Raw genomic sequence first — 14,099 nt, forward strand, 5'->3', positions numbered from 1 at the left:
ATTTATGGAGGAGTTGACTCACCAATTTGTCACTGATTCAGTGGGCCTGTTCTAGTTGAGACTTAGTACACTAAGCATCAGGATTTCAACAGTTAGATGTGTACGTGAAAATGAAAAGCTGCTTTTTTTTAACAGAACCTATGCAGAATTTCTGAGGTAAAATAGACATTTATGAATCAAAGTTGAAATAAATACCAATAGATCTGTACAGTAACAGATAGGAAAGATGTGTGATCAACCACAACAGACTTTTCTAGATATGCCACCTACAGCTAAATGTTTAAAAATGAGAAGAATGAAATGCTCAACTGCCTTAGCTTTTTTTTTTTACTTTAAAGGAATAGCAATATAACTATGAGTTTCACTGTTTTGTGTGGGGCTTTTAGTTTTTCAAGCATATATCTTTCAACTCAGATGGCTTTTCATGTTTGCTTCTCAGTAATAAGGCAGGATTTTATAGACCCTGGACTAAAAGTTTGGAAAAGATTTTTTTTTTTTTTGGACTACGACTCCAAACATCTCCAGACTATCCTGTGTTTAAAAAGTAGCATTTCCAAGTAACTGGATCCATAAAACCATGCAGCATACAAAACATGTTTTTGCCTAGTCTTCTTTGATTTCCATGGAGCTTACGTATGAGAACTTTAAAAAAATATGCTGTCCTTAGTTACAAGCAGTGATAATGTAGAATATAGTCTTAGTGTGTTTGGAAGTTTAAGGAATGAGATATTGATGTGCGATTTGAATTTTCCATTCTGGTTCATCTTACTGAGTGCTGCCTCTCTTGCCTTGTTTAATCAGGTGAGCAATGAATAATTCCAGTTTAAGTCAATATAAGCAGAAGAATAGTGTATACAGAATTACAAGATGACTGGCCCTATATATTAACATCAAAGGGGGCATTTAATTAGAACAAATACAAGATAAATATTTGGAAAAGTTAGGATCCCTGCAGCCCACTATGAACACTAACAAGAAATAAATTGAATTAAATGTGTGATTTTCTTGCTTGCTAATCCCTTTATAAAAGATTTTCAGCAAGTCAAGAAATGTACTTTAGCATAAACCAATTTTTTGTTAGTGAGTTAAAAGATTTGCAGGGCTTACCTGTCGTCCCGCTGTCTTCTGATTCATTGTCTTCTTTATATCCCGAACTGGGAGGTTTTATGTTGTCCAGTCCAGTCCAGTGCAATGGTGCTCCTTTATTGCTCCTCTCCCATGAATGCAGATTTGTATATCTTTCTTCATATTTTCCTCTTGAGAGGCTGCATATGATCACTTCAGACTTAATTCCACATTCACTGTGAATGCCATTTTAGCAAAGGGACGCCATTATGACTGAGAGTGCTCACTCCCCTCGAAAAGTCCCTTCATTTGCTCACTCCACTCAAAAAGTTCCAACGGGCATCCAGAAAAGCTTCCTGGGGTGTCAAGTTGCTTCCTTTGGAGGCAAGTCAGCTTCAGTTCCCTGGGGAAGAAAAAGTTCCAGCATTCAGAGACAGAAGCGTCTGACACGAAACAAGGGTGCCAGCCACAGTGAAGGGGGAGAAAGGTTACCGCGGTGCGTTGCTGACTGACAGCCTTAAGTGTCCTTTAAAAACCTTTGGTCTGTTGTTTTCGTTCTATATCCTCTCAAAGCAGATAGAGACCGTGTCATTTTGAAGACTGAATCTCCCAGTATCTGTAGGAGTGCATTACAACATTATGCCAGACTTCCTAGTTTAGTCTTTTTCAGAGGGGAAAACAATGCAAATTAATCCATAGTAGCATGGATTTTAAAATCATTATTCTTATGCCAAATAAGGTGCTTCTCAGATACATGGCAGCTGCATACACCGTGTTTTTGTTACATCCTGTCAAGTTCCTTCTCATTTACAGCAGCCCTCATAGAGTTTTCAAGGTTTGTGAGATGCCCTAGGAATGTTTTACCACGGTCAGCCCAGGGAGTTTCCATGCCTGAGCAAGGGTTTGAACAAAGGGCTCCTGAGTCTCAGTCTGATGAAGGAAAAGCGGGGAGCCATGTGGCCAGTACAAAATGCAAATGCAAGAATAGGCGAGAGAAGAAAATTTAAAAATCATACAATATGCAAGCTTTTGTGGGTAAATCCCACTTCTTCAAAGCAGCTTTAGATATATTAAGCTGCAAAAAATACAAGGCACAGGACTTTTCAGAGATCTGGAAGTTGAGTCATGGCAACTTGACTTCTTTCTTGTTAGGCTGAAATGTTTCGCTACTCCTCCAAGTAGCAAAACATTTCAACCTAAGAAAGAAGTCCAGTTGCTATGACTCATCTACCAGACAACCACACCTGGATGACTGAGAATCTTCACAGATTCTTCAGACATTTCAGAGAGTTATAAAGTTACCTAGCTTTATTTATTTATGTGACTTATAGCTATCTTTATCTCAGTGCTGTGTCCCAAGATGGTCACTTTGTCACAGTCTTGTGCAGTATGGTGAGTAGCAGTGTATTTCCACTTAAAATATAGTAATAAAGTCAAATTGTGATGCAGTAGTGCAATGGTTAAGCTGCAGTACTGCAGCTAAGACTCTGCTCGTGACCTGAGTTCAGTCCCTCAGGTAGCCAGCTCAAAGTTGACTCAGGGTTCCATGCTTCCAAGGTTGGTAAATTGGGTACCTAGCTTGCTGGGACTGGGGCAATGTCTGCATAATTAAAAATGGCAGACTGCCCAGAAAGTGCTTTAAGCACTGTGAGGTGATATATAAGTAGCACACTTTGCCTTGCTTTGATATTTGCATGTATTTGTTTAAGTCAGCATGTGCAAATTTAAGGCAAAAATGACCTCTTTTTTTGTGAAGAATGCCCTCCTTTCTGGTATTCCTTGTCCTCCATATCCTCATTTTCTGTGAAATCTCTCCTCCTTTCTAATGACAGGCCCATGGCCCTGGCACTGAGAAAACATGCACAGCTGTCGCTACAAAAATGCAGAGCTTAGAAGCAATGCAGTCCCAGTCCTGGTAGTCTTAGAACCAACATTAGTGTAATACGTGTTTTTCTTGCGTGTGATAATGAGGATGCAATGGTATCCTTTCCATGGTTAATGTGGATGCATTATCTGGGAGAATAGAACGAGCAATGTATATTCCCTAGTTCAAAACTGTTAATTTTAAGGATAATTTTGGTGGATTTTTGACCATTTTGGACCATGGTACTTCATTTTGTTTTTATTTATTTCTTTTTAATTTACTTTACTACAAACACAAGATAGGGAAAAAAAACTAACAAAGAAGAAATAAGAAATGGACATATACATATTTTAAAAATTTAGTCCATCCATCACTAGGAGCAGTAGAGATATATTCCTTTCAAAGTTTTGATTATGATTACCCATTTGTTGTTCTGATTATGACCCTCCATTTGTTGCTGTTTAGTCATTAAGTCGTGTCTGACTCTTCATGATCCCATGGACCAGAGCATGCCCAGCCCTCCTGTCTTCATGTTGGTAGCTTCAATGACACTGTCCAACCATCTCGTCCTCTGTCGTCCCCTTCTCCTCTTGCCTACACACTTTCCCAACATCAGGGGCTTTTCCAGGAAGTCTTCTCTTCTCATCAGATGGCCAAAGTATTGGAGCCTCAGCTTCAGGATCTGTCCTTCCAGTGAGCACTCAGGGCTGATTTCCTTCAGAATGGATATGTTTGTTCTCCTTGCAGTCCAGGGAACTCTCAGGAGTCTCCTCCAGCACCACAATTCAAAAGCATCAATTCCTCGGTGGTCAGCCTTCTCTATGGTCCAGCTCCCACTACCATACATTGCTTTGACAATGCGGACCTTTGTCGGCAAGGTGATGTTTCTGCTTTTTAAGATGCTGTCTAGGTTTGTCATCACTTTCCTCACAAGAAGCAGGCGTCTTTTAATTTCGTGGCTGCTATCACCATCTGCATTTATCACAGAGCCCAAGAAAGTAAAATCTGTCACTGCCTCCATATCTCCCCCTTCTGTTTCCCAGGAGATGATGGGACCAGTGGCCATGATCTTAGATTTTTTTTGATGTTGAGTTTCAGACCATTTTTTGCACTCTCCTCTTTCACCCTCATTACAAGGTTCTTTAATTCCTCCTCATTTTCTGTCATCAGAGCGGAATCGTCTGCATATCATAGGTGGTTGATATTTCTTCCGGCAATCTTGATTCCGGCTTGGGATTCCTCCAGTCCAGCCTTTCTATATAAATTAAATAAGCAAAGAGACAATATACAGCCTTGTCATACTCCTTTCCCAATTTTTAACCAATCAGTTGTTCCATATCCAGTTTTAACTGTTGCTTCCTGTCCCACATATAGATTTCATGATGCCCCATAACACATCCAAAATAACATTATCTCTTGCCTTAATAGACAACATTCACCTTTCAATTATCCAAAGTTAAAAAAAAAAATTTTGCCATCTTTCCATAAATTTATTATCTTTTAGCAATCTCTTTTAAAATTGTATGTCCCATGTCAGTTTATCATTAACTTTATTTATACCATCATTATAAATAATGCCATTCATTATACCATTCAGTTAATAAAAACGAATGCTTCAGTTTCCATTTTCTTGCCATCATCTGGCTGCTGTTACCATATTCATAATTGACTCTTTTTTCTGCCTAATTACACTGTTGTTCTTCAGAAATAAACAATAATATAAATTTGCACATTTTTGTCCATTTCTTTAAGTACTTACTTATAGAATTTTGATATTACTTGACACTCATCCTCATCATCTTAACTTCAAAGCAGGAAAGAACCCTATGGATCATCAAGTCCAGCCCCTGTCATGGAGGCACAGGTGGGGAATCACTCCCACCAGAAATGAAAATAAGTACCATATTACTTTTTTGTTGGTTTGTATTTTCATACCACCAGGTAAGGCCTTATGTGGTTGTAAATAATTAGGTATCTCAAATACCCCTGTGGCATTGAATTTAGGGGCTTAAGTACAATTGCAGTGGCGCCTCGCTAAACAGTTACCCCGCATGACAGTTTTTTCGCTAGACATTGACTTTTTGTGATCGCTATAGCAATTCACAAAACAGTGATTCCTATGGGGGAATTTCGCTGGACAATGTTTGGTCCCTGCTTCGCAGACTGATTTTCACTAGACAGCGATTTTGACAGCTCCCTCCGCACTCGCAAAACGGGTGTTTTTGGGATCTAAGCTTCACAAGACAGCTATTTAAACAGCTGATCGGCAGTTCGCAAAGCGGCTTTCCTATGGCTGATCGCTAGACAATGACGATTCTTCCCCATTGGAACGCATTAAACAGGTTTCAATGCATTCCAATGGGGAAATGCTTTTCGCTAGACAATGATTTCTCTAAACAGCAATTTCAGTGGAACGGATTATCATCGTCTAGCGAGGCACCACTGTATTAAGTACTAATCAGATTACATTGACTGAATCAATGAGAATTCAGTCAAGTTCTAATGATTCGGTAGATCTATTCTAGCTGGAACTAACCATTAGATTTAAAACATGGTTACTACACAAACACCTTTAAGAACTCTTGAGCGTTCTTAGTCATTTTCGTGATGTTCAGTATTCAGCTGGTGCTTCTGCAAAGATTTTGCCTGTTTTCAGAATGAAGCCCTCCTTTCGCTATCATGCGCACTCTGTCCTCAGATTCCTATTGTTTTATTTCCAACCTGTGTACCAGTATCCCGTAAACTTCCCATCATAAAACAAAATTTGTGTAGATGCTGATATGAAAAAGCTGCAGCCGTATGAGATTAACTATTTGGGCTATGACATCGTTAATATAATTTCATAGGACTTCCTTAATTCCTTTTCTTTTCATCTTGGAGCCAATAGCAGCTGTCATGTTCCTACCTATTTTAAAAACAAGGGTGGTATTTGCGGCTTTCTTGATTATTGAAGAAACAGACTCATAATTTTAAACAAAATATAGCAAAGTGAAAGCCACTTAAAAGGTGGGGCACAAAACTGTCATTTATGGGTATGAAAAACAAATAGTAACATAAAAATGTAATTGAGGCATAATCAGTAAATAGATCCCCCTTTGGAAAATATTGGAAAATAAATTACTGTATCACTAATAATACTCTTAGATGACATCCTAACTTTTTGACACTTAGGGCTTTTTACATAATGCAATATAACTGGCAGTCAGAGGGCACAATCCACAAAATGAGTCACCACTAGGCTCTAATCCGATTGCAGAAATTAGGTCCCATCAATTCAATACGGTATCTCCTAGACATCTTGATTAGGATTTCAACTTTAATCCCTTTAAATCAAGTCTTGGCATCAAGCCGCAGCTGCAACTGTCTTCTCGTTACATGCTTGTGTGTGACAAGGCAAAACGTGGGGTTTGTAGCACAGGTTGAAAGAGTTAGTTTTTGGGGTTATAGTTTCAAGACCCCCTTAGGCAGCTATCTAAGGAATTCCAGGAATTATGTACAGTATTCAAAATATTTTCAAGACTAGTGAAAAACTTTGGGATGAATTTTTAGCAGATACTAGTTTTCAGAACAACAAATCTTATTAAGGCATACGTAAGCCCCATTAAACACAGGCTTACTTCCATGGCAAAGGACATAGAGTGGCAGCTGTCAGTTGATTTCAGTAGGAGTTTTAAGTTTGTGCAAAGAATATTTTCAAGTATCGTGAAGAAAACATTTTCTAGTGAGTGGCTAAGCTACTTCAACAGCAGATAGAAAAGTGAAGTTTAGTACATATATAGTTGTAACTAACCTTAATGATACAAAGGGAACCTTCTCCCTGATCTCTTGAATCCCAAGATCTAACATTTTCACCATGACAGCATGCAGTACTCTAGAATATGTGTCAGGAAAAAGCAGTATCCAGTGATATCCATAATAAGAAATGCAAAAGAATATTCAGAAAATACTATGACTTGAAACATTATAAATCTATCTTTTTAAAAATTCTTCAGCAAAAGAAAAATAGGTTGAGGAAAAATATTCTTTCTTTTTTTTAAAAAAAAGGAATTGAGAAGATCCTTACCAGTGTTAAATGATTTTGAACTAGGGTTGTGAATCAAGATGCTTCTTGGTCCTACAAATTTTTATAGGATTTCCTGCCTTCTTTTTTATTCCACTGGGATTTCTCCAGCTAGCAAAATGTCCTTAGTTTCTTTTTCCAAAATCCTGCACATAATTCTTTAGCTACTGCACAGGAATTGATCCATTTCTCTGCATCTAGATAAATTTTACCTATTGCTATGCAAGCAAATAGTGAATGCTAATTAGATTGTCTCTGAGCACCAGTTATTGTTGGCCATTATTTGGCCATTAAGAACAGAACAGCAAATAATGAGGGCTCATTTTGCATAGGCAACCCTACCCAGGCAACAATTCTGAGTCTTGTGTTGTAACATTACATGGCATTTTGAATTTATGTTACCTGTCCCCCCGTCACCCCCAGTTTTCTAAACAGAAGCATGTTTGCCCTTCTTGCTGATTTGCTAATAGGGTTAAATTTGACAGTTCAGTTCTGTATTGTTCTCTGCAGGAGGTTGTTTTTTTGATGTTTTTAAAAAACTCTTGTTGTCCTTGTCAATTTCAGAATCTTATACTGGTCAGTTTCTGATGCATGTAAGAGCTTGAAATGGGAAAAAATGACGGAAAGGTTCAATAATCCTGTTGAGGATAATGCTTCAGACACAAAACCACGCTGCCCAGTCAAACTTAAACTTGTGCAGGAAATTGGCAAGAAGAGCAGAAGCAAAACAATTCAAAACGGTGCTAAGCATTTCTCCCAATTGCTGCTCTGGGCAACCTCCCTGTCTCTAAGGGGGTCCCACAGGGATTTTCCATGAGTGTGAAATGTCAAAAACGGCCAGGATTTGGGGGGGGGGGTGCCAAATATTCATTAGATCACAGTTTTGGACATTATGCAAACTTTGCGTTGCAGCAAAGAAACATTCAAGTCTGATCCTTAATGAACTATTTTCACTTTATCCTAAAGCCAGCCATGGTTTAGGGGTCTTGAGAACTGATTGTTCTGTCAGAACAATTCTTATGGTCCTAGCCAGTCTGAAACATCCTGAACCCAATCTTGGTTATTGGCCTCCTTGCCTATATCATGCTATTTTCAATGATCGGGTACCCAAGGCTGTCTTATCCATTTTCATCTTATTTATTGTCTCTCTTGTAGTTCTTTTTATACCCCAGGGTACTATGAAACAGCAAACCTTGATGCATTATAGTAGTTGTCGGCTAACAGCAAAACTGTTCCAAATATGAAGCAATGTCAAAGCCACAGGTGTTTCAGTATTTCTTGCCGCTCAGTGTTCTCACAGACCAAATGGATTAAATCAAAGGTGTGTGGGTTTTTTTTAACTGGCACCATCTGCTCTTTAGAGCCTAACGGAATACTAGATTACAAATGGACCCAGCTTTAGCTCTCATTGTCTGCTTGGTATTCCTTACCAAAGGACTTTATCACGTTAGAGAAGAAAGAGTTGAATTCTTGCTTCTCTCTGCCAGAGAGAGACAAAGGACAAAAATACATTTCAGATATTGAGCAAAGGTCCAAATATAAGCATTATAACAATATATTTAAATGATGTGTTGCCTCTGTGAAATATGGCGGTGAGGAAGGATCATTAAGAAACTCTTCCACGTAGACCTTGTAATTTAAAACATTTTCTAAGATAGTTTATAAAAAATCAATATCCAATGTAACCACCCAGTATAAGTCACCCAGAAATCTCTCTTGCTGATCAAGCCCCCCTCCAGCTGGTTGTTAACTTTCATAAAAACAAGAAAGGGGCTTATTGCACCTTAACGACTAAAAGGATTTTTCAGCATTAGCTTTCATGGACTTTAGCCTACCTCAGATGTGCAAACAGCAATGTCAATAAACATTTATACAAACATAGGAGTATAAGAATATGAAATATAATAGAAATGCATATGTTACAGCATGGTGATGATCAATCAATGACTGTTAAGGGTCGTCAACAGTCCTTGGAAGTGGCAGAGACCTTAGTGACAATATTAAGAGTTCTTTAAAGATCATTGGTGGGTGACAAGGATATCTAGGCACAGCAGATTAACACAGTAAGGTGGGGAAAAACTTTTGTTTAAGCACAGAATAATGGCCGAGCATGGATCACAGCGGATATGGAGTTGAAGTCAGAAGATTGGAGGAAATAACATTGCAAAAAAATTACAAACACAGAAAATTGTCCAAAGAGTTGTCATAAAACATATTGCAGTAATTTAGAAATACAGACAAACTTACACAGATGAGTTGGTAAACATGTACAGTGAGGTAAAAATCCCATGTCCCTGTTCAACCCACAGGATTTGAACCTCCTGTCATATTCTTGTTCAGATATTTCCTTTCAGAATATGTCTTTAAGTTTTTTTTTTCCCAACAGTGGTCACCATAGGATCAGAAACAGAGTACGAAGGGAGAGTTGACGTCTTCTCTTGCTGCGTTTTCAGTATATCATTTCTAATATCAGACTAGTGTCCATTTGTTCTTCACCGACTCATTTCTTTTATCTAAAATGATGTGAGGCATAGTAGGTAAAATATGTCATGTGTCATGTTTGCTGATGTTGTGGATTACATGAAGCCCTTCAATAGTGTTTTCAGTGCAAATATGTCAACTTTAATGTGGTTCTTTAAAAAAAAGTGTTATGGCTGTATCTCCCACTATGGATAGGCAACTTGCAAATATCCAGAAGTTGTTAGACTGAAACTCCCATGTGCCATCAGACCTGACTAGCACAGCTAATGGTAAAGAACAATGGGAATTGAAGTCCACTAACATCTGAAGACCATATTCTCCAACACTAGGTGCTCCTTTTTTATATATAGTACTTGCAACATTTGATAATAACAAATGGAGTAGTTCGCTATGACTGTGACCAGTTAGAAAACAGACACAGGACTCTTATATGCATATAACTAGATTTTAGAATATTTCATGTCATTACTTTCTTTACATATAACCAGGTATCATGTGAGGATAGACACTTGTGATTGTCAGCCTGGCAGTAAAAAAAGATTTTGTAATTTATTAGATTTAATCAAGGTATGGGCTATGCTCCAACAGTAGCTTGCATTTCATTAAGAGAAGAGTTCAAAACTGTTTGCTCAAAATGATTCTGTTTATTCTGCTATCAAAATAACACATTTATGCCCACAGATCCCACTGGGGTCAAATTGCCCTTTGCAAAGTTTTAGCTAACTTCAGAACATGAAGTGTTCTTAGATAAAGGAGCAGGTCTGCTGTTTATATGCCCCGTGGAACTCATATAGCCCTTCTTACCAGGCATGCCGGATCATAAATGTTAATGAGAAGAGCTTGACATATTTAAGTTTTTAGTATTACTGTCAGTCCGATCACTTTAATTTAATCACTTATTTGTAAGAGAGGCAGTTATGTTGGCCGACAACAAAAACAAAATGAAGACAAAAACAAAAGTAATATGGTGCTTTTGAGACTAATGAATTTATTTCAGTGTGAATGTCTGTGAATTGAAATCCATGTCTTCTGTTGTTCTTCAGAAGGCAATCACATGAAATGCAATCTATTGTATCAGAACTTATCCTGTTCTGAACATTTTGCATTTTCTTCTCCCTCCCCTTCCCCATTTCAGGTATGGTGTAGTTCATGGGGATTTAAAGGGCAAAAAGTTGGCATCCAGATTCATTGATGTTGCCCACTCCATACTTAATATTTTCCTCTACGTTGAAATTAGCTGGCAGAATAGCTCAGTTACTCAGAACAACTCACCTAACCCTCACTTCCTATGAGAACTGCATTTAAACTTAGAGCAGTGATTCCCAGTCTCAGGTCCCCAGGTATTATTAGGCCACATGACTTTGACTCCTTGACCATTAGCACTACAGGCTGAGGCTTCAGGCAATTGCAATCCAATCACATTGGGACCCAAAGACTGGGAACCATTGGTATAGGGAACTGGGAAGCTTGAGGGATTGGGAAGATAATTCCACCACTGCTAAGTAATTAGCCCAGTGCTTCAGCCGTCCAAACTCTCAATCTACTATGCTCCTCTACACGTGTATTGGATTGAGTTGTTAAACCTAATTTGGAACCATCTAAAAAATACCACTCTGGTGGCAGAAAGTGAGGAGGAATTAAAGAACCTCGTAATGAGGGTGAAAGAGGAGAGCACAAAAAATGGTCTGAAACTCAACATCAAAAAAACGAAGATCATGGCCACTGGTCCCAACACCTCCTGGCAAATAGAAGAGGAAGATATGGAGGCAGTGACAGATTTCACTTTCTTGGGCTCCATGATCGCTGCAGATGGTGACAGCAGCCACAAAATTAAAAGACACCTGCTTCTTGGGAGGAAAGCGATGACAAACCTAGACAGCATCTTAAAAAGCAGAAACGTCACCTTGCCGACGAGAAAGCTCCACATAGTCAAAGCTATGGTTTTTCCAGTAGCGATGTATGGTAGTGAAAGCTGGACCATAAAAAAGGCTGACCACCAAAGAATTGATGCTGGAGGAGGCTCTTGAGAATCCACTGGACTGCAAGGAGAACAAACGTATCAATTCTGAAGGAAATCAACCCTGAGTGCTCACTGGAAGGACAGATCCTGAAGCTGAGGCTCCAATACTTTGGCCATCTGATGAGAAGAGAAGACTCCCTGGAAAAGCCCTTGATGTTGGGAAAGTGTGAAGGCAAGAGGAGAAGGGAACGACAGAGGACAAGATGGTTGGACAGTGTCATCGAATGATGACATGAATTTGACCCAACTCCGGGAGGCAGTGGAAGACAGGAGGGCCTGGCGTGCTTTGGTCCATGCGGTCACAAAGAGTTGGAGATGACTTAACGATTAAGAACAACAACAAAATGCATATTGAGGCACAGCAGTAAGACATCAAAATAGCATATGAAAGTTAATATGAAGTTTGTCTTTCCTAGTTACCCCAAAATGTGAAGCTTTAGCCACACAGAAAGTAAGCTCAATATGTTTCAGTTACTTGCAGAAACCATCCTTTTTTCTAACCTGTTCTTGATGCCACAAGGTTCATGGCCAAAGGATTTAACAACCTGGCAGAAGTTTTATCCTAATTTACCAAATGTATTCTGCGCCATTTGCACCATCTGTTGCCCAGGTGTCACTCATGGAAAAACTAGGGACAGACGGTGACACAAGGGCAAGAGGAAGTCATTTGGACACACAGATCTCATTCTACTGAGGAGACGTGGGAAAACAAAGTTTACTGACCAGTCAAGCAGAAGCTTGGCAATGAAAACAAGCTAGCAGAGTTTCCATTTTCTAATTCTACCTAGCATGAGATACAGACATTAGAAAGCCTCTCGATCTGAAAAAGATTATAACTTTTATTGGCAACTGAACTTCTTAACACCAGCATTAATAATACAGAAACCAAAACAGGCACAAGGGCATTTTAATGATTTTAGGGAGAAGCTGTCATAGGTTGGGTGCTTATGTCCCTTATGCATGTCTCTTTTTTTGTCACACAAGCCACACACCATGAATAGTGCATGTGTTTTGCCAGACCACAGAATTACCTCCTTATATTATGCTAGGAGGCCTTTCTTCAGGTTGTTTCCTTCCCACCCCCACAGCTTTACATTCCATTGCTTTCCTTGTATCAAAGTTTAGATCTTAAACTCCTCAAAGGTAGAGACTTCTTCCCTTGTATTTCACAAGCAGCACTAACTGGAGATGATGGAACTTGCAGTCTAAAACATCTACAATCGTAAGGTAGGAGGAGATGACTAGGCTAAAAATAAACGTTAAAACATGTAACCAATTTGTATTTTAACAAACACCTTAAGATTCCTCAAACTAGAGGATGCATCTAACACTTATTTAGAACAAGTGCTCCCTCAAGTGGTGAAAGGCATCTGGTAGTCATAAGACATAGTTTTCTTCACTTCCATATCTGCATTTACAGTGCTTTGTTTTGTGACTGGCCACTAAAAATATAGATTTAATTTGAACATCTTATTACTGAAGCACATGTTTCTTAGGAAACCGAAAAAGGAAAATCAGGGAAAATGTGTTTGGTTGTTGTGGGTTTTTCGGGCTCTTTGGCCTTGTTCTGAAGTTTGTTCTTCCTAACGTTTCGCCAGTCTCTGTGGCCGGCATCTTCGGAGGACAGGAGTCAGAGCTCTGTCTGTGCTCTGGTGCAGTTTGTTTGGATAGTTGAGTATTTATAGCTGTGGAATCAGCTTTTGTCCTTTTCTGGACAAACTGCACCAGAGCACAGAGTTCTGACTCCTGTCCTCTGAAGATGCCGGCCACAGAGACTGGCGAAACGTTAGGAAGAACAACCTTCAGAGCACGGCCGAAGAGCCCAAAAAAACCACAACAACCATCAGATCCCAGCCGTGAAAGCTTTTGAGAATACATTAAAAATGTGTTTATTATACAGAAACTGCATTCCCCTTAGTTTCTATTACTCGCTTTTCTGAGTCTTATTGTTATTTGCATGTTGTCCCTTCCTTTCCTTTTTCTCTTGGTAAAACCCTTTTTCTTTTTTTTTCTCTCCACAGACTGAAGGAGAAAGTACATTGGAACCTATGTTCCTGAATAACTGGAGGGAGAGGAAGAAGAACCCCATAAGTAACTGAAGCCTGCTTGTATGTCATAGGGGGGTGCTTTAAACAATTTTATAGCTGCCTAACCGTTTCCCCAAAGAGAAAACAAATCCTAACTTAACACACTGTAAAACCTAGTTTTTATGTCATAGTCTCCTCTTTCCACATACTAACCTTCTCAACTGGCAAGCTGCCCACAATGAGGTTAAAGTTTTAATTCTAACTAGCCAAAATTCCTGAGAACCAGCTAAGCTATATCAGTCCCAACCACTTCCAGCTTAAGAATGTTGGAAATACTTATGACTACTTTGCCCTGACCTAATCTTCCTGCTGGCATAGTGGCCTTGTCCCTGAGGTGGAGGAAGTACAGATCTGGTATAAATCATCTCCTCTCTCACCCACCCCTTCTCCATTCCCTTTTTTGGCTCTTCTGCCAACTGGTTTTGGCCAATACAGCAGTTGTGCTGGCCAGCTGCTTCTTGTTGGTGTGGGTCTAACTCCAAAGGCAGATGTGGCATTTGCCCCTCCAGAAGCTTGGAGTCA

At 39.2% G+C, this 14,099-nt stretch overlaps 2 long non-coding RNA genes across 3 annotated transcripts in view; one reads left to right on the plus strand and one right to left on the minus strand.

The window, feature by feature from the left end:
• The window catches only part of LOC144587009 (uncharacterized), a 53,046-nt gene extending 39,532 nt beyond the window's left edge, over positions 1-13,514 (minus strand). For both annotated transcript variants that reach the window (XR_013542134.1, XR_013542135.1), the window contains exon 1: positions 1,108-13,514. This is a non-coding gene — a long non-coding RNA (uncharacterized LOC144587009). The remainder of the gene's footprint in view (positions 1-1,107) is intronic.
• The window catches only part of LOC110072041 (uncharacterized), a 96,829-nt gene that overhangs the window by 41,704 nt on the left and 41,026 nt on the right, over positions 1-14,099 (plus strand). Inside the window, exon 2 of the long non-coding RNA XR_002299329.3 lies at positions 13,512-13,598. This is a non-coding gene — a long non-coding RNA (uncharacterized LOC110072041). The remainder of the gene's footprint in view (positions 1-13,511; positions 13,599-14,099) is intronic.

The sequence above is a fragment of the Pogona vitticeps genome, chromosome 2, assembly GCF_051106095.1.
Source record: "Pogona vitticeps strain Pit_001003342236 chromosome 2, PviZW2.1, whole genome shotgun sequence".
Classification (NCBI taxonomy): domain Eukaryota; kingdom Metazoa; phylum Chordata; class Lepidosauria; order Squamata; family Agamidae; genus Pogona; species Pogona vitticeps.